This window comes from Rhagoletis zephyria, unplaced genomic scaffold, assembly GCF_001687245.7.
Source record: "Rhagoletis zephyria isolate East Lansing unplaced genomic scaffold, Rhagoletis_zephyria_1.1 Rzeph_scaffold_01174, whole genome shotgun sequence".
Lineage (NCBI taxonomy): Eukaryota > Metazoa > Arthropoda > Insecta > Diptera > Tephritidae > Rhagoletis > Rhagoletis zephyria.
The window spans coordinates 108,863-129,662 of NW_016158258.1; the positions used below are offsets into that span (position 1 = coordinate 108,863).

At 36.2% G+C, this 20,800-nt stretch overlaps 1 long non-coding RNA gene across 1 annotated transcript; it reads left to right on the top strand.

The window, feature by feature from the left end:
- Positions 1 to 5,287: 5,287 nt before the first annotated feature.
- Positions 5,288 to 7,200, top strand: LOC108363053 (uncharacterized). The gene is made up of 3 exons (XR_001847552.1): positions 5,288 to 6,088; positions 6,161 to 6,774; positions 6,840 to 7,200. It is a non-coding gene; the product is annotated as an uncharacterized LOC108363053 (long non-coding RNA).
- Positions 7,201 to 20,800: the final 13,600 nt, after the last annotated feature.

The following is a 20,800-nucleotide window of genomic DNA, read 5'->3' on the forward strand; positions in this document are numbered from 1 at the left end:
GCATGGACAATGAAAGCATCTGATGAGGCGGCTCTTGGAGTTTTCGAGAGAAAGATTCTGCGAAAGATTTACGGACCTTTACGCGTTGGTGATGGCGAATATCGCAGACGATTTAACGATGAGCTGTATGAGCTTTACAACGATATAGACATAGTGCAGCGAATTAAAATTCAGCGGCTCCGCTGGCTTGGCCATGTCGTTCGGATGGACAGAAACGCTCCTGCTCTGAAAATATTCAACGCGGGCCGCGATGCTGGTAACAGAGGAAGAGGAAGGCCTCCTCTGCGTTGGAAAGACCAGGTGGAGAAGGACTTGGCTTCACTTGGCATTTTCAATTGGCGTCAGTTAGCACAGAAGAGAAATGACTGGCGTGTTGTTTTGGACTCGGCCAAAATCGCTTAGGCGGTTACAGCGCCAAATAAGAAGAAGAAGAAGAATCTATCAGTTTGCAACATAGCAGCGAATTCAAACTGGAAATGAAGAATTTAGTTTCTCTCCTGTAACGGATAACGATGTAATAAGAAGAATCTATTCCATTAAATCGAACGCTATAGCTGTGGACGGTATAAGTTTAAAATTTTTGAAAATGATCCTTCCATACGTAGTCCATATCTTAAACTTTTCTTTCACTACTTCTACGTTTCCAGACGCATGGAAGATAGCTATGGTTACTCCATTTCTGAAAAAGCACGCAGTCTCTTCACCATCTGATTTCCGTCCAATAAGTATACTGTCTTCGTTGTCCAAGGTCTTGGAAAAGCTAATGGTAAGACAGATAGTTGGCTACCTTGATGAACATAAACTCCTCGCGGTGTATCAGTCTGGGTATAGAAGTAGCCACAGCTGTGCTACAGCTATTTTGAAGGTAACTGAGGATATAAGACCACCATATGACAGGGGTGAGCTAACAGTTTTAGCTCTGTTAGGCTTCTCCAAGGCCTTTGACAAGGTTGATCACAGTATACTCATGCTAAAGCTAAAGAGATATTTTGGATTTTCTGATGGTGCCATAAAATTAATGGAAAATTATCTTACTAATAGTTGGCAGAAAGTTGTCGCTAAAAACGTGGGCTCTGAGCTAAAGAAACTACATTCGGGAGGGCCGCAGGGGTCTATACTAGGTCCAATCCTATTTAGTATTTTTTATCAAAGATATTGTTAACTGCTGTAAAAGCGTATCCATTCATTTGTATGCGGATGATGCCCAAATTTACCTCTCTCACCCTATAGGACTTTCTGAAGACTTAATAGCTAGAGTCAGTGAAGATCTTCACTCGATATCTGTTTGGGCAAAGCTTAATAATTTGAATTTAAATTCAACGAAGACCAAAGCTATATGTATCTCATCCCATTTAAACTCGCAAGATTACATTCCATCATTAGCCTTAGAGAACACATTGATTAAATTTGAACCAGTTGTTACAAGTCTTGGTTATAAAATTAACTCACTTTTAGGGTGTACTGACCATATAAACTCCACTTTAGCAAAAATATATTTTGTACTAAGAAAGTTATGGCGCACGGCGGACTTTGTACCCCAAGACATAAAATCACGTTTGGTAAAAATATTTATAGTTCCACTGATTTCGTATGGTGAACTCGTTTATGGTCAAATGGAGAGTACAAGATATGTATTTTCCAAGCGCAAGTTTGACCACATTTCACAGTGTAGCTATAAAATACTCAACTGTAGCGTGACTGTTTTCTTAAAATATCATAGCCTTTTATTTCTGCACAAATTGATACATAAAAAAACCCCGGAATACCTTATTAAAAAATTTACTTTTGCGCGTTCACGTAGAACATGCAGCCTCATTGTACCAAGGCACAATTGTCTTGTTTCCTCGAGAATGTTTTTGTCAGTGTTGTAAACACATGGAATTCACTACCGATATGTTTAAAATCCATTGAGAATGCTAGGCGCTTTAATCAGAGGTTTTTGAATACGTTAAGATCTAAACCTTATTAACTCTTGCCTTTTAATTGTGTCAAACTGTACTTTAATCTAATTTGGTTTAATCTATTGAAAGAATTTTTACTTTTATCTAATTTAGTTTAATCTGTTGAAGGAATTTGTGCGAAAAAATTTAGTTTAGGTTAGCGAAAATATTGCATATTATCGTATAAAGTATGATGTGCTTAAAAGACAAGTCTTATGTACAGCCAGCAACATGAATGAATAAACAAACAAACAAACAATGTCTTTTGTTTATTTGGTTTGGTTTTTTATACTGCTGAGTGCAGTTCGCGACGATACAAAACTCCAATAGTTATTAGTCTTTCTATGGTACTTTATAATACTTTATTAGTTACACGATAAATACGATTTCCTATGGAGCGAACAAAGAACACGTCCGTACTCACTCACTATTGAGCGTACATAGCTTTAATTTGACGTAAAATTCGTGATCAGCATGTTTAAAAACCTTACCAGAAACGTTTTTAAAAAGATTCTCTGATTTTTATAACAATTGGCAGTCCGTTTGACAGCTGTCGACTGTCAAACTTTTAATTTGACATAAAATTCGTGACTAGCGTGGCTAAAAACCTAATAAGTGGTATATTCAAAAAGAAGAAGAAGCAGTTGATTTGACAGTTGTCAACTGTCAAACTAAAAATTTTATGGCATATTCAGATTTAGCATCAGTGATGAAATTGATGGTACAATTGTACTTTTTTGGTACATTTTGGAAGCCAAAAGTACATTGGTACTACATTGACATGTTTGATACATTTCTGTCAAGATACGGTACTGCAGCACAATTATGTCGAAATACCACACTCTATTTACTTGGAGTTTTGAATTTTTGTGCATAAAAATATAGTTATATTTTCCTACCATATTTAAATACGTGATGTTTATTATAAAACGGACTCTTACTTGAATAAACAAAAAAAATTGCTGTCATAATAGGTCTTTTCGTAAAATTTTCCTGTAAGTACTAGCAGCCAGAGAATAAAATAATCATAGCGAGTAAAATTGAGGGGAAGACTAAAATATCAGAAAAAGTTATTGAACGCAAAACCAGTAAAAAGTGCAACTTACGCAATTCTGACTTTCTGATAGGTTAATTTGGTAGGAGCATTTTTGTATTCTCCACAGAAAATCATCCAACAGCAAAACTCTGAGCAGTTTGCAAAATTTGCAAAAACTTGCAGCTTTCGAAACAGCTGATCACTTTCACAGTTGCAATATGTGGTTCATTTGGTAATTTATTATCCGCTTGGTGAATTGTCCCCAATTTGGAATTTTTTTACTATTGAATACTTTTGTATAGGAAAAATATATTTCACATATAAATGAGTTATCTCGGAATGAATAAGTTTTTTTTCTAACAAATATTTTTGATACCATATTATGACGCGTTCAATAATAAAAGAATCTCCTCCAAGCACCCTTCCTTGTTTCACCAAAATTAAGTAGATATGGCTACTAATGTGCCTTTAAAATTATCCCATTTTCGTTTTAACGATCAACTGACAAATTCGGTCAGAACCTTTCAGCATTATTATCTATTTTGGTATATTTCTGGGAAAAATATGGTACAGTTGAAACAGTAAATTAACTAAACTAAACTTTTCTTCCTTTCTTTTGTTTATTCACGAACACCAGTGTGTGGTCAGCAGACTTTTTTACTTGTAAGTTTTCGCAGGTAAAATTTTTTCCAGCAGAAAGTGGCAGATTCCAGTGTCATTTTGCGCTCTCGATTTCCCCCACTTTGCAAGATTTTAGGTACGAGAGCACTGCTATTAACTTGTTTATTTCTATAAAAGGAAATATTTTTGTGAAACCTCCATTCCGTTAAATGCAACGGGCTTTTTTGAAAATTTTTAATACTACTAGCACTTAGATAATAAGTATAACTTGTATGCTTTTGTTGATTACCCTGGCGTTTTAGTCGCCTTGATTTGCACTTATGTTTTCCACCTTCGACACGCCATGTTTTATATCATGATTTTTATACAGAAAATCTAAAAACATATGTATATGTACAGTAAACCCGCTTAAGTACCTCACGAAAAATGTCAGCTTTTTGAGGTACTTAGGCGGGTTGGGTACTTAAAAGAACCCGCTTAAGTACCTCGATGCGGGTACTTAAGCGAACATAATTATTGATGTAGTTACATCTTTTTGTTACCTTACATAAATATGTAAATCCTTGAATAAAACATAAAAATTTAATGACGAATACGTATTTATTTAAGATTTTCCGATTAAAATACAGTTCATTCCCTAACGAATACCATTTAAACCTAAGCTTAAGATTTTATAGAATTTTTTATAATTTTTTTGCCGAAGGTGTGTATCGCTGCCCCTGAGATTCAAAATATGCAAATATTTTAAGGAATTTTAAAAGAGCACTTAAAAGAGGAAAATTATAGGTAAAATGGTAAATGGGGTACAAAAAATTGAGGTACTTAAGAGGCATGCACCATGCGCCCGCAACATTTCGGAGATCACTAAACCCGGTCATCGGCCCAGAAATTAAACCTCACGCCTTCGCTTACCTCGACGTCATAATTGTCATAGGCTCCACCTTAGAGGAGCACGTACAAAGCCTACTAGAAGTGATATCACGATTACAACGCGCCAACCTCCGAATCAACCCTGAGAAGTGCGACTTCTTCACGAAGGCAATCCGATACTTGGGTCACGTGGTCAGCGACAAGGGAATTCACACCGACCCCGAGAAGGTAGCCGCGATCCAAGAGCTGAAGCTACCGTCCAACGTTAATGATGTACACCAGTACCTTGGGATAGCCTTCTGGGGCCTGTAACACAAGCCCTACAAGTCCTACAGGTGTTCAGATAAATTAAACAAGTTTAGATATTTTGTACCACAAAGCAACTTGTAGTTACAAGTGGGCACTTGTAATTACTGAACTTTTACAATTGGGAGACGCAGAATATGTGGAAAGGTTCAGACTGAATCGAGAACAGTGTGAAACTGTGCTTAAAGATATAGGCCCAGTAATCGTGAATAAAAAAATTCGATGCTACGGTTTCTTAGAATTTCTTTCTTTTCTTTAACTTTTTGTAAATAATGCAACTTTTTTCAATATTGTTGGTTTTGCAGCCATATTTAATTAATAATATACATATGTGTTATTTTTCACCGCAAGTGCTATACGTCCGCCGAAAACAAATGCCCGTAATGGAGATCTTGTTAATAGGAACACAATTTTTGATACGATACCATATCGATATTTTTGCCATTCGATACCGATACTTTTTAATCAATAGTTTTCAAACGATATTTTTTGGAATCGAGTAACAGAACCCTAGTATCGTATCGAGTCGCAAAAGTGCATTACAAAGTTAATTTCATTAATAATATATTGTACTTTATAATACAAATAGTTTGTTTTTATTAAATTCTTTTTGATATGTTTAAGGAAAAGTACATATCGTCGGTGACACTGCAAAACGGTCTATGTCTATTACTACCCTTGACACTTAGATGGTCTCTTACGTGCACCGGAATGCATCTGAAAATCGTCACACCCTAATAAAGGAATGACAAACCTGTCTACCTTTGGCTGATGAAGATGAACGGTTGCCAGAAGCGATAAGATACAGATAACACATCAATTAAGCACCAGAGGTAATAAGTGGCATAGAACGTTTTGCAGTATCACCGACGATATGGGCATTTCCAATCTGGCGTGACGTGAAAAATGTTAAAAAATTTAAGGAAAACGTCAATATCTGAAAACTCTTGCACTTCGTCAACAATATTTGTAGTAATATTTGAAATATTTGAGGTTAATTTTCCGAGATCAAAAATGTAAAAATCATTCCTGCTTTTTTATCAGCCGAAGTATCTGTCGTAACGTTACAAGACATTGCGCAAGTGTAATATGAATTTTATGTCGAATATATTTTTTATTTTGACTTCAGCGCACCCTAGCGATTCCAGTTATTGCAAATCTATGTCGTCGCTCAACTGTGACGTTTTTCTTGTGATTTCAATCTTGAAATACTCTCTCAAGAAAAAAGCTTTTAAACTTTCCCACTGTGAGGTGAATATTTGTATCAAACTCACAAAATAAAAAAAGAACAAAAAATGGAGCAAATAAACAAAAAGTAAGTAATTTTGAAATTGAAATACATATTTACGAGTCTATTTCTCTTGATCATTTCTATTTTTATGTACAGCAAATATGAAAGGACAACGCAAGAGCAGCTTCAATATTTTGTAAGTTTCTGCAAGCAGCATCCCGAACTGCAACCAGGGAAAATAAGCCACATTCACTACGCGCTGTGCAGAACTTGTTTCAGAAACTGGCGGAGCACCTGAACGCGATGAGAGGACCAACAAGGGCAGCGTCGAAGTGGAAAGAGGAAACTATAGGATACGCACGTAAATGCAAAATACGAGCGAATAAATACTTGTGCCGGCAGGCAAGTCAAATATATATTCATAAAATAACAATGGACACCGCCAATTTTTGGATCGTTAATAACTGTTATTCATTGAACGCATTGCGAAATGAGAAACATGTTGATTTGTTTTAGTTATGGGAACCAATTTATGGCGTTATTATTCAAGAAAAGATGGTACGGTTTTAATAAAATATTTTATTCATTTCAGAGTTTATCACACTGGAAGTGCCAGATTCGCTCTCGTGCTCACAAAGCAAAAGCCTAATTGCAAAGCACTGGGGGGGCCCCGAACCCCCGATATAATGGAGTTTGAACATCAGGCAATTGAAACATTTGGTACAGCAGTAGTGGATGGATTGCCTGAACTCGTGAATATGGGTTTTGAGGTGATTAAAATTTTCATATTTGCACGCTGTATTGATTGTTTACTTTCTTGATTTATTTAAATTAGGAAAGCTCATGTTTGCAAGATGTGGTGGTGGTTAGTGGCGCTGAGAACTACATTGAATTTTCCTCTGATGTGATTATGATACCACTTTCCAAACATATCTAATGAGAATTCAAATTTGTTCTCAGGACCGCATACCCACCTCAATCCGATATCTCTGCTCGCAACTTCACGAAAAATAACATTGGAGGCGGTGTATAATGTTGCTCTGGAAGACATGAGAGTACGTCAATAGCGGGATGAGCTTGAAATTGCTCAGCAGGGGGCATTGACTGTAGCAATTACAAAATTAACAGAAACCGTAGACAAGTTTTGTGAAAAATTTAATAACATGTAAACGTAAAAACAATTCCGCTAACTTATGTATACGTTTTAGAATTATACTTGTTTAGTTGTTACTAATTTCTCTAAAATAAAATCATTAATTTAAAGATGTAGAAAGAACGATTTTTTATGTTTTGGCTGTAAACTTTACATTTGCAGATATGAATACATAAGTCGGATTTGAAATTTTTTTAATTATAACGATAATATATATCTTCATCTTATTCTTGCTTCTTCTGTTAAGTTAATATTCTCTGCGATTCTATCACGACTATTTGAGAAACCATTATCGGCGCCATCTTCATCAACATCAGTGTCTATGCCATATTTGATCAGGATATTATGAAATACAGTACACGCATAAATTATGCCCGCTGCCATGTATCGCGTTGACTGTTATGTTGACTCATCAAATGAGTTCTTACCTGCGAAGTTTTCCATATCCCCGAATCGTGGCAGGATCCTGGAAACATAGCGTTTACAGATGTAAAAATCAAACGATGGTTGCACACCTAAAAAGGGAAAGAGTTTTATGTTAGTATTTAACGTACCGTAGATTCACATATACACTGCTTCGACATCTATGCTGTAATATCCTTTTCTGTTCATGTAAAGTGATGTAGGATTTCTGCTGTCCCTTGAAAAAGGTAAAATTATGCTAATGTGAGTGCAGTCAATAGCCCCAATTGTACCTTTAATTTCAAATGCTTGATAAAACCTACAATATAAATAATGTCATAATGTTTTATATAAAAATATAGTTTATAATAGAACAAAAAGCATAAAAATAAAATTTTAAAACTTTGTGCGAAACTAATAAAAATTCAGTATATTTACATACAAATTTACAACTTTAAATTCATTTTTTTTAGTATGCATATTTGTAACTCATTAAGTTATAGTAATAGTAAAGTGCAAGTTTCAATTTGCTAAAAAACCGCTTTGATTTTTGCCAATTACAAAGAAATTTTCGAACATAATTTATATGGAAAAACTGCGTGACACTGTCAACAAAAAAATTGCAAAAATGGACGCGATTTTTAGCAACTTTAAATTTGCATTTTGTTACTATAAAATTTGATGGACTACAAAACTGCATACACAAAATTCTTCTAGAAAATCTAGTTGAATAGTTGCAAATTGTATGCAAATTTATTGAATGATGTTCCTTAGTTTTGCACAAGGTTTAGAAGTTTTATTTTTTGTTGTATTATAAACTACATTTTTGTAAAAGATTATAAAAAAAAATTAGTAGTAGTAACTTTGCAAACACTTCGAAAAATTGTCTATACGATGGCTTTAGGGATACACGGCACTTGCTTAATTACCATTTGCCTTATCCTAATTTGTAACATGTTTTTTCTTATTCATTTTGTGGAAATTTTATCTCGTCCCTTTTTGCTGCAGTAATTAGTTTGGAAATGTGATGCAGGGATCGAGATGTTGTTGTATAATTGTTTCCAACACATTTTTGATATGAACCGTGTGCAAAAAGATATATAGACGCGAGGAAACGAAGAGTGAACGGAATGGTGGACTTTTGAGTATCAAGCGGTTCCAATTCAAGTATCAGATCCTGGCAGAGATTTTTGGGAAAGCGAAAGTTTCTTATGAAGACCGCCTCTGGAATAGCAAACGGATCGCTATCATTGCGCAACACTCTCAAAATTCTTCTACGTTCGTTTTGCTAAAATAGCAGCGCACACATGCATAGGGATGTTCCGATACAAGTAAATACGAGTATGTACTTGATACTTTTGTTTCAATACCAACTACTTTTTTTACTCGAATCGTTTTATCGATACCTACTTGTTATCGAAAGAAAAGTACTTGTATCGAATCGATTTGAGCAGGTGCCATCTTGTCGACAATATTTGTTCTATGGAAAATAATTGCTTCGTTTTTATGAAAAATAATTTCTTTAAGCAATGACACCGCCAAAATCTAACTGCCCGTCTCCACAGGATAAAGTTTATATCTTGATACATATGTTAGAATATAAATAGCCAATGGAGACCGCTCATTGCTCTTCAAGAGCAATATATATCAGAGCTTATATCTTGCCATATATTGCCGGCAATTTGGTAGTTTGACAGCTACATTTTCATTTGCACGAAAACTTCGTGTCGGCAACATTATTGATATTTTAATATAAAAGCAAAAATTGAGCTGTTTTCTGTCAAAATATTTGTTATTATGTACTTGGGTGTAAAATAATATATTTTTTTCAAATTTTATAAGTGATTAAATCCGGCAAAAATGTGTTTCTTACAAATGCTTATATCAAGATATAAAAAGCCTACACAAATATTGCCACTGATATAACTTATATCTAGTGACCAAAATTACAGCTGGACAGCAATCAATTTTATCCTGTGGAGACGGCCAGTAAAGTGTGGATATAATTTTACAAAGCTAGTGATACCACAATAAAGTGCAAGCAATGCATTGTAGCCGTAAAGTTTTGTGGGAACCTTTCAAAGGTTGAATTTTTTGTCTAAGTAATCGTATTACTTCTAGTGCTACTAATGAAGAAATATACATATTGATACCTCAACTGAAAACATATTGAAAATTTCGAACTCTCTGCCGAGATAGGTCGATCTGCCACTCAGGTGCCGCTCAAGGTATGTCACAGATAACGTATGAAAAATAATTTCGCTTTGTTGCATGTAAAAGGATGAAAAGTTATCGATATAAGTAGGTATCGATACATTCGGTTGACTCATATAAGTAGTATCGAAATAGCGATTTGAGTAAACTCATTTGAGTAGGTATCGATACTTTGATGGTATCGGAAAGTCCCTACACATGCACCATTTTCAAATGTAAATGTTTAAAAAGAGCAAAAATGAAATCCAAAAAATTTCGTTTCGTTTATATTAACAGTTTTTGAATTTCTGACCTGATGCTTTGATGCTCACAATTTTTCTGTCAAATGTGATGGTTTGAGCTTATGAGCTTTTGTAAGGATACGAAGATACGCCAATTGTGAAAAGACTCTCAGTTGTGACTGGGGTGAATTTTGTGATCTCGTTATAATACGGCTGTAAATCTCTTACTTTCTACAAAGAACATATAATAAAAATTACAACGATAAATTCCGGTAGTGTCGCTTCCAGTGGCTGGGTATCGGCTCCGTGTTCCGTTACCGGCCCGTTATGTCGTGGTGGCGTGGCTTTAGTTTTGGTGGGCAGCGCTCTGCTAGCGCCGATGAGTGGCGCGTTGCTAATGCCGGTAAGAGGCGCTCTGGGTTCGTCGGTGTGTGACGTTCTGGTGACAGCGGAGAGAGGTGCTCTGACGTAGTTGACAAGCGGCACTCTGATCGCGCTGATGCCGTTGGTAAGTGGCGCTCTGTTCACGCATGGTTGGCGCTCTGGCAACGTCGGTGAGTCGCATTCTGGTCGCGCCGGTGAATAGTGCTTACAACGTCAATGAGTCGCACTCTGGTCGCGTCGGTGAGTCGCACTTACGGTTGCCTGACGTACTGATTTTATCAGTACAGTACTGATTTTTCAACTTTCGTACTGATTTTATTCATTCCTTCAATCAGCACGCTAATGTCCTGAGTTTTTTAAATTTGTACTGATTTGTACTGATTTTTCAAATCTGAGCAATCAAATTTGTAATAGAGTTCTTCCCACCGAGCTTGGTACGCGGTAACTCAATTGTAAAAGTTCAGTAATTACAAGTGCGCCACTTGTAACTACAAGTTGCTTTGTGGTACAAAATATCTAAACTTGTTTAATTTATTTGAACACTTGTAGGACTTGTAGGGCTTGTGTTACAGGCCCCAGAAGGCTATCCCAAGGTACTGGCGTACATCAACGTGTGGGTCGGCGCTTGGTTTCCAGGATTTGTCGTTGGAAGTTGGTGCGTTGGTGTCTGGTGCTGCTGTAGTGGTACCGCCAACTGGCTCTGTGTTGAGTTTTCTATAAAAGTATTCGTACTCTCCTCAGGTTCATTCGGTGGTACTGGTGTCTTTCGCTCCTCCTCGTCCTTCTAGGTGCCCTCACTGTCTTTATTCGTGATATCGATCGACAGGAAATTAGCGAGAATCTCCAGGTCGTTGGGCGCCTTGGACGTCAGAGCCGTTATCCTCTTGCGTATTTCTCGGGCGGTAACCACACGCTCGATCCCCAATTCCTGTGCAATGGACACTAGTTGTTCCTTTGGTGTATTATCCAGCCACGTTGTGCTGACTAGCTCCGCCATTTTACTCGCGTTCTTTGTTCAAAATTAAATTTTCTTTTGCACGTATATGATTTGCCAAGGGTCCCTGCTCGGGCGGCAATTGTAACGAAGCATTTTTGCTGCCCTGACACTTATTCTACAACGCTGGGGTATACTCGCCGTGTCCAGGGTCCGTTACAATACATTTGTAGTTTTGAAGCTCCGATAAATCCTTCTTTATTAACTAACAGCTCAATTATTGGCTGATTTTACAATAGAGTAAGGTGGGCTCTCTGTGAGGTTTTTCTTGTGATTTCAATCTTGAAATACTCTCTCAAGAAAAAAGCTTTTAAACTTTCCCACTGTGAGGTGAATATTTGTTTGCTGAGGACAGGTATCAAACTCACAAAATAAAAAAACAAAAAATCAGCAAATAAACAAAAGGTAAGTAATTTTGAAATTGAAATACATATTTACGAGTTTATTTCTCTTGATCATTTCTATTTTTATGTACAGCAAATATGAAAGGACAACGCAAGAGCAGCTTCAATATTTTGTAAGTTTCTGCAAGCAGCATCCCGAACTGCAACCAGGGAAAATAAGCCACATTCACTACGCGCTGTGCAGAACTTGTTTCAGAAACTGGCGGAGCACCTGAACGCGATGAGAGGACCAACAAGGGCAGCGTCGAAGTGGAAAGAGGAAACTATAGGATACGCACGTAAATGCAAAATACGAGCGAATAAATACTTGTGCCGGCAGGCAAGTCAAATATATATTCATAAAATAACAATGGACACCGCCAATTTTTGGATCGTTAATAACTGTTATTCATTGAACGCATTGCGAAATGAGAAACATGTTGATTTGTTTTAGTTATGGGAACCAATTTATGGCGTTATTATTCAAGAAAAGATGGTACGGTTTTAATAAAATATTTTATTCATTCCAGAGTTTATCACACTGGAAGTGCCAGATTCGCTCTCGTGCTCACAAAGCAAAAGCCTAATTGCAAAGCACTGGGGGGGCCCCGAACCCCCGATATAATGGAGTTTGAACATCAGGCAATTGAAACATTTGGTACAGCAGTAGTGGATGGATTGCCTGAACTCGTGAATATGGGTTTTGAGGTGATTAAAATTTTCATATTTGCACGCTGTATTGATTATTTACTTTCTTGATTTATTTAAATTAGGAAAGCTCAAGTTTGCAAGATGTGGTGGTGGTTAGTGGCGCTGAGAACAACATTGAATTTTCCTCTGATGTGATAATGATACCACTTTCCAGGCGGTGTATAATGTTGCTCTGGAAGACATGAGAGTACGTCAATAGCGGGATGAGCTTGCAATTGCTCAGCAGGGGGCATTGACTGTAGCAATTACAAAATTAACAGAAACCGTAGACAAGTTTTGTGAAAAATTGATCAACATGTAAAAACAATTCCGCTAACTTATGTATACGTTTTAGAACTATACTTGTTTAGTTGTTACTAATTTCTCTAAAATAAAATCATTAATTTAAAGATGTAGAAAGAACGATTTTTTATGTTTTGGCTGTAAACTTTACATTTGCAGACATAAATACATAAGTCGGATTTGAAATTTTTTTAATTATAACGATAATATATATCTTGATCTTCTTCTCTTAAGTTAATATTCTCTGCGATTCTATCACGACTATTTGAGAAACCATTATCGGCGCCATCTTCATCACCATCAGTGTCTATGCCATATTTATCAGGATATTATGAAGCACAGTACATGCATAAATTATGCCCGCTGCCATGTATCGCGTTGACTGTTATGTTGACTCATCAAATGAGTTCTTACCTGCGAAGTTGTCCATATCCCCGAATCGTGGCAGGATCCTGGAAACATAGCGTTTACAGATGCAAAAATCAAACGATGGTTGCACACCTAAAAAGGGGAAGAGTTTTATGTTAGTATTTAATGTACCCTAGATTCACATATACACATGTATGTATGTATTTAAATGCACTAATTTCTGCTTCGACATTTATGCTGTAATATCCTTTTCTGTTCATGTACAGTGATGTAGGATTTCTGCTGTCCCTTGAAAAAGGTAAAATTATGCTAATGTGAGTGCAGTCAATAGCCCCAATTGTACCTTTAATTCCAAATGCTTGATAAAACCTACAATATAAATAATGTCATTATTTTTACCGTTGGTATATACCGGGTACCACTAAAGTGGTAGTACAGGGAATTTTTCGCAACGTATGCAAGGTTTTTTATTCTAATTTTTGCCCTGTTTTTATATAAAAATATAGTTTATAATACAACAAAAAGCATAAAAATAAAATTTTAAAACTTTGTGCGAAACTAATAAAAATTCAGTAAATTTACGTACAAATTTACAACTTTTAATTCGATTTTTTAGTATGCAGATTTGTAGCTCATTAAGTTTTAGTAATAGTAAAGTGCAAGTTTCAATTTGCTGAAAACCGCTTTGATTTTTGCCAATTATAAAGAAATTTTCGAACATAATTTATATGGAAAAACTGCGTGACACTGTCAACAAAAAAATTGCAAAAATGGACGCGATTTTTTAGCAACTTTAAATTTGCATTTTGTTACATTTCAAGTATCAGATCCTGGCAGAGATTTTTGGGAAAGCGAAAGTTTCTTATGAAGACCGCCTCTGGCGTAACACTCTCAAAATTCTTCTACGTTCGTTTTGCTAAAATAGCAGCGCACAGATGCAGCATTTTCAAATTTAAATATTTAAAAAGAGCAAAAATGAAATCCAAAAAATTTCGTTTATATTAACAGTTTTTTAATTTGTGACCTGATGGTTTGATGCTCACAATTTTTCTGTCAAATGTGATGGTTTGAGCTTATGAGCTTTTGTAAGAATACGAAGATACGCCAATTGTGAAAAGACCCTCAATTGTGACTGGGGTGAATTTTGTGATCTCGTTATAATACGGCTGTAAATCTCTTACTTTCTACAAAGAACATATAATAAAAATTACAACGATAAATTCCGGTAGTGTCGCTTCCAGTGGCTGGGTATCGGCTCCGTGTTCCGTTACCGGCCCGTTATGTCGTGGTGGCGTGGCTTTAGTTTTGGTGGGCAGCGCTCTGCTAGCGCCGATGAGTGGCGCGTTGCTAATGCCGGTAAGAGGCGCTCTGGGTTCGTCGGTGTGTGACGTTCTGGTGACAGCGGAGAGAGGTGCTCTGACGTAGTTGACAAGCGGCACTCTGATCGCGCTGATGCCGTTGGTAAGTGGCGCTCTGTTCACGCCGATGGTTGGCGCTCTGGCAACGTCGGTGAGTCGCATTCTGGTCGCGCCGGTGAATAGTGCTTACAACGTCAATAAGTCGCACTCTGGTCGCGTCGGTGAGTCGCACTTACGGTTGCCGGCCGTACTGATTTTATCAGTACAGTACTGATTTTTCAACTTTCGTACTGATTTTATTCATTCCTTGTTTTTGTACTGATTTGTACTGATTTTTCAATTCTGAGCAATCAAATTTGTAATAGAGTTCTTCCCACCGAGCTTGGTACGCGATAACTCGGTGATCGGTAATTTTTAACCATGTATTTTGTTTGTGTAATATTATTGTATTTATTATTTATTTATAATATTCAACAATCTTCATGGAGCTTGAGGCCGTTTTTAATGAAAAACTTTTTGTGGAAAAGCAACAATAATTTGGAAAAATGGTAGAAATGATAGCTATTTCGGAAATCACCACATTTCCTCATCAGACTTCTTTCAGTAGGATTTGAACCGACGATCCCACTGACTCAGCCAGTTGCCTACGCACTGTGCTAAGTTCGCCTCGTAAATTATCGTTGCTTTTTTCCCACATTTTTCATTTGTTAAGCCAACACAATCAAGCGGAGCTATTCCGCTGCAATTTACACTTGATCATGCGGTTGTTGGTTTTGTTGGTTTTTGGTAATAACTCTGTTTTTAGAATCTTTAACGTTTTTTTAATAAACAATTGAAAATTTTTGCAATTATGGAAATTTTTATTTTTCTTTGAAAGTAAGTGTCCGAATGAAAACATTTATTTGGGTGCGGATTTAAAAAACATTAACCTATACAATGAAATTATTTGCGTTACGAAAATATTTTTTTGTTTGCTTTTCAATCATTTTTTTTTTATGAAAACTTAACATTTAAGCAATTTTTGCGCCTCGTGGACGAAGATTTTTAACAACAACTTACGTAAGAAACATTTCTGCATTTATCTATGAAAAAAATGCGTGCATTTCGATATAGTTTGGTTGGAATGAATTTTTATTTACCAGCGTTCGGTCCCGACTCTCGTGGCTGGATCGCGCGCAATCCGCGTTGACTTCTTGCGCAAGAAAGAAATGCACGTTTCAATCGTTCCACTTTTATTTCTAATGCTCGAATTATGCATAAATCAGAAATGTTTATTACAGAGGTTGTTGTTCAAAATTTTCCTCCACGAGGTGCAGAAATTGCTTAAATGTTAAGTTTTCATAAAAAAAATGATTGAAAAGCAAACAAAAAAATATTTTCGTAACGCAAATAATTTCATTGTATAGTTCAATGTTTTTTAAATCTGCACCCAAAAAAGTTTTTTCATTCGGACACTTACTTTCAAAGAAAAATAAAAATTTCCAAAACATTGCAAAAATTTTCAATTGTTCATTAAAAAAAACTTTTGGAATTTTGCAACAGAATTTACACAGTGTACTTTTCGACTACAAAACTCGGCGCTGCCTGAATATCATTGAAAAATATTAATCTTGGTGAATTCGCGGCCCACTTGAGGAAGCCTTACCCATACCAAGATATTATTAAAAACAAGTACTCTGGTGTTTCAAATTATTATCTGCTACTTACATTCATAATTCTGCTTGGAATAAAGGTGTACTGAAAAGTACTGATTTTTATAGCATGAAAAAGTCTAATGTACTGATTTCGCGCCAAAAAATCTGGCTGTTCAGCTGCAACCACATCTCCGTGCTGACTGCTTGTTTTTCCGTCGTGTTATTCCCATAGTTGCCAACTTGGTGCTTTAAGCACTAGATTTAGTGCTTTTTGAAAATTAAAACGCCAAAAAAAAATTGTTTAGTGCCTAGTGCCTTTTTTAGTGCTTTTTTTCTGAACTAAAATTACTTCGAGATAGTTAAAACCTGAAATAATTTGAAATATTTAAGGCTGTGGCTGCACTGAATTTACAAGAACCTACAAATTTAAATGGACTAAAATACAACCATGATTGATAAAAAGCTGAAGTTGCCAACCTTGTTACATTCTATTCGCGTTGAAAATGCTAGTACGCAAGTAAGTTAGGTATTTCTTTTTTTCTTGTCTAATTATTCATACAAATTTTGTTCTTTTACCACCTGGTGCTGAATCCAAATCTGGCCTCACAATTGCTGTACCACTAGAATTTTGAGATATCTTAACCTCAAAGTGCCAACAACACGGTTTTTAGCGATATTTGAGGTTACATAACGAAAACATCAAATTATTTGCTCATTTATAATTAGGGCATCATTTTCGTTTAATGCCATTCGATTTTTTTTTTCTCGAGATATACCAGTTTTAATGTGCAGTACTTCGGTATTATGTTATGAAAAACGCATCCCTTGATTCAAAAAATTTGGTGCTTTTAGTGTGGTAAAACGCTCTTTTTCCAAGTTTTTGGTGCTTTTTGAAAATCAAAAGATGGCAACACTGGTTATTCCTTTAATATNAAACTCGGCGCTGCCTGAATATCATTGAAAAATATTAATCTTGGTGAATTCGCGGCCCACTTGAGGAAGCCTTACCCATACCAAGATATTATTAAAAACAAGTACTCTGGTGTTTCAAATNACTAAATCTGACTACTTCGGACTGATGAGAGTCACTCTCACTGACTGTTGCTCTCTCATTTTTGCTGTCATTTCCGAGTTAAGGTACGCTTTTTGGACTAAATCTGACTACTTCGGACTTTTTCTGACTATTTCTGGGAGATAAGGAACGCTCCTAATGTGCTTGATGTTGCCTGGTCGTGCAGCTACATGTTTCTGTGCGATGTTGCGTTGTCATAGCAACAAAGAGGCTGGCAGGTGTTGCTCCGACTTCTGTTGCTGCGCTTTGTTGTGTGGCTGTCTGCTTTGGCATGTGTTGCTGTGGCTTATTGCATAGCTGGCTGCTATGATGACGGGTATTTGTGTGGGCCAATTTCTTCAGGGATATTTGGTCCTCACACACTTCAAGCTTGCACTTTATTGTACATACTAAAACTGAATGGGCTATAAAACTGCATACTTGGAATTTTTTTAAAAATTCTAAAAAAACGTGTAGAAACTTTAATGAAACTGCTTATTTCTTTTAATTTTTGTGCAAAGTTTGAAATTTGGATTCATATGGTTTTTGTTAGACAATAGCTGTGTTTTTTTACCCGCATATAAATCTACGCTTAACGTGTAAAAAAACAATTGTCGAAAATTTCGATCTCAAAACAAGTAATTTTGATTTTATCGACAACTATTCATAAATGCACATAAAGTTAGTCGCTTAGAGCAGGGGTTCCAAACTTTTTTCACCGCGGCACCCTTACGGTAAAAAAAATTTCACGGCACACCTACTCTTCAAATGTCTACGAAAACCAGAAAACACAATGCAAACTTTATGCTCCTTTAGCTTTAATGTGAGGACTGAAATTGTTTTGATGATTTCATTACATCCTTTAAGTTTATTCTGAGCTTTGACAATTTTACCCTGAAACCATTTGACGCTGGTGTATTTGTTTTTAACCGACTTCACAAAAAGGAGAAGGTTATCAATTCGTCGGAATATATTTTTATTATTTTTTTTATGTATGCTACCGCACTACTTTGGATCACGTTAACCGATTACTATAATTGTTTTTTTTTTTTAAAGGAAATGTGTTACCTCGCAGGTGGTCCCATTCTAATTTGGTTTAAATCCGATCATTGGATCTTGAAGAGATTAACGATAATCTTAAATTTTTATGTGGGAATTGAAGTCGGTTTAGTTTTTGCTTAAAAATTACTTGTTTATGTAAGCATTTGTTGAAAATGCAGTCTCACATAGAAATGTAAAAGCAAAGGCACTAGTATTTTTAATGCAATCTTGCCAACAGCAGTGTTTCCTGCATACACTTGCAACCAGAACCCTTTTGCTCCCTTCGTAGTATTTAATATCCGAAGTGCTGTCTTCACTGATGTTCAGAAGGTTTTTAAAAGCTTAATTTGTCATCTCAGTAGGTTTACTTTTCGGGGCACATGAAAACGGGTTTGTTATCCAGCTGTAGACATACTCAGAGTCAAATCTTCCACGTTAACGCTGGGAATGCGCGTAACCGCGAAGGCAATTTAAGGGATAAATGATTTTAATTTTATGAATATATATGGAAATTGACAGAAAATAAAAAATCATTTTCCATTTAAATTGCTGGTGAAACCGGCTGTTATCCATTTTCTTAGCGTTAACTTCGAAGTTACATATGTACGTTTTTCTGATTTTCTTTGTTTATTTGTGGGGTTTTCACGCAAATTGCTAGAAATTCTAAAATATACATGTCACCAATAAAAAAAATCTCGACGGGCTAGAAAAAACCAAAGATGTATTTTAATTTCGCAGGCCTCTGTTAGCTTCGCAGCGTCATCCAATACGGGCTTTTAATCTAGTGGCGGCATCTTCCTAGTCGCCTGGGAATACCGACGGATCATACAGTGTCTTCTCTGACGTTTTCTGCCTCTTGCTTCGTCCTAGACATCGCTCCTTTCGTTTTTCCAACCACTGCAAATATCCGCACACTTGCTCCATTTCAAACCATTTTTCTGTACAAATTCAAAAGTTCTTCTTCGATTTGCAATGCGAATGGGTACCTCATTAACACGAGAAGAACATTAAGTCCCACTACGTCGGTTGCAAACTAAAAAAATTCACAAGTTTTTTTCACAGTGTGATTGTGAAGTTCCAAAGAATAAGTAACATATACACGTGCGCGAAGCTGCTGCGCTTCTTACGACAACAGTCCAGCCAGAAAAAAACCCGAACATTAATCCAAAACCGAGAAAAAAGTGGATGAAACGCGGATTAGGTCTACAAAGGTAACAAAAATGGTTGTGAAAAGGGTACTTTTCGGCTATTTTTCTGAAAATTTTCTGATTCAATTTTTCGTTGAAAAAACGTACTGGCGCGCTACGCTTAAAAGCGAAATACCCCACACAAGCGGCTTGACAAACCAAGCGAAATATCCCTTTGCTGCAAGCCATTTGTATTGTGTATGGGCTTTGAAGAGCCGCTGAAGGTAATTTTAATAAAAGTCAAAATATTTTCATTTTCTGGCCGCCATGTTGAAGTTTGAACAAACCGCTTGCATTGTGTAGGGAAAGTTTAAAGAATTTGCCCGCACCACTAGTAACTCTAGCCTACTTTGGGAAGCCTGGCTTATAGGTCCATACAATTTTTAAGCGCATATACGTATGCGTGTAAAAAAAACACGCCTAATGTTACTTTTATAAAAAAAATAATTAACATTAATTTAAAAATAAATCAATAAATATACCGTAACGGCCGTAGCATTTTGCAGTGGGTTGTATAATTTTCATTTGGTTAAATAGGATAAAATTATGTTAATGAGAAAACTTAAAACTAACAATTAATATAATAAAACCATAATAAAAACAACCCATTTTTAATAAAAAGCACAGAGTACATATTCAATTACGTACTCGTATGCACACAGGCACAGGTATACCACTTTCATTTGTGGACACACTTGGTAATGAGTTGTTATACATGGAAATGTTCTAGGGCACTCGGTGTGCTTGCAATGATTTGCCGCTATTTCACTTCAACCCATCTTTTCGGTTTTACATTTTGCTTCACAACACAACTCAAGCGCTGTCGTCGATGTAGCAAACTCTACTTCAAATGCTCAAGTGTTTGTATTTTTGCGCAGCTTGTCGTAGAACCTTTCGTTTTGATGTCAACGCTACACTGAAGTACGCAGATTGGAAGTACTGCATAGTAATGGAATCCCCGCTACCAAGTTCATTCAGAAAGGATTGAATCAATTCAAAAACAATTCTTGCTTTTTGCATTGCGTAATTTTAACTGGGATTCAGATTACAATCTCCCCCCTTACACAAGTCGTCTAAAGCTCATAAATTTGCCTACACTCGCAAGTCGTAGAGAAATGCTGGGTATAATATTTATCGTAAAATTAATGACAGGCTTGATTAATAGCCCGGCCCTCCTGGCTGAGGTAAATTTTAATGTTCCTTCTCGAGTGTCAAGACACTTTCGACCTCTATTTTTAAAGCCATGCAAAACTAATTTTGAACTAAACGAATCATTCCGTGGTTTATGTCAAGATTTTAACTGTCATTCCAGCACGTTTGACGTATCGGACTCGATTTTTACTATAAAGAAAACTATTATTTCCACTCTCAATAATTGAAATACTATCTTTAGCATATCCAATCAGCTGATG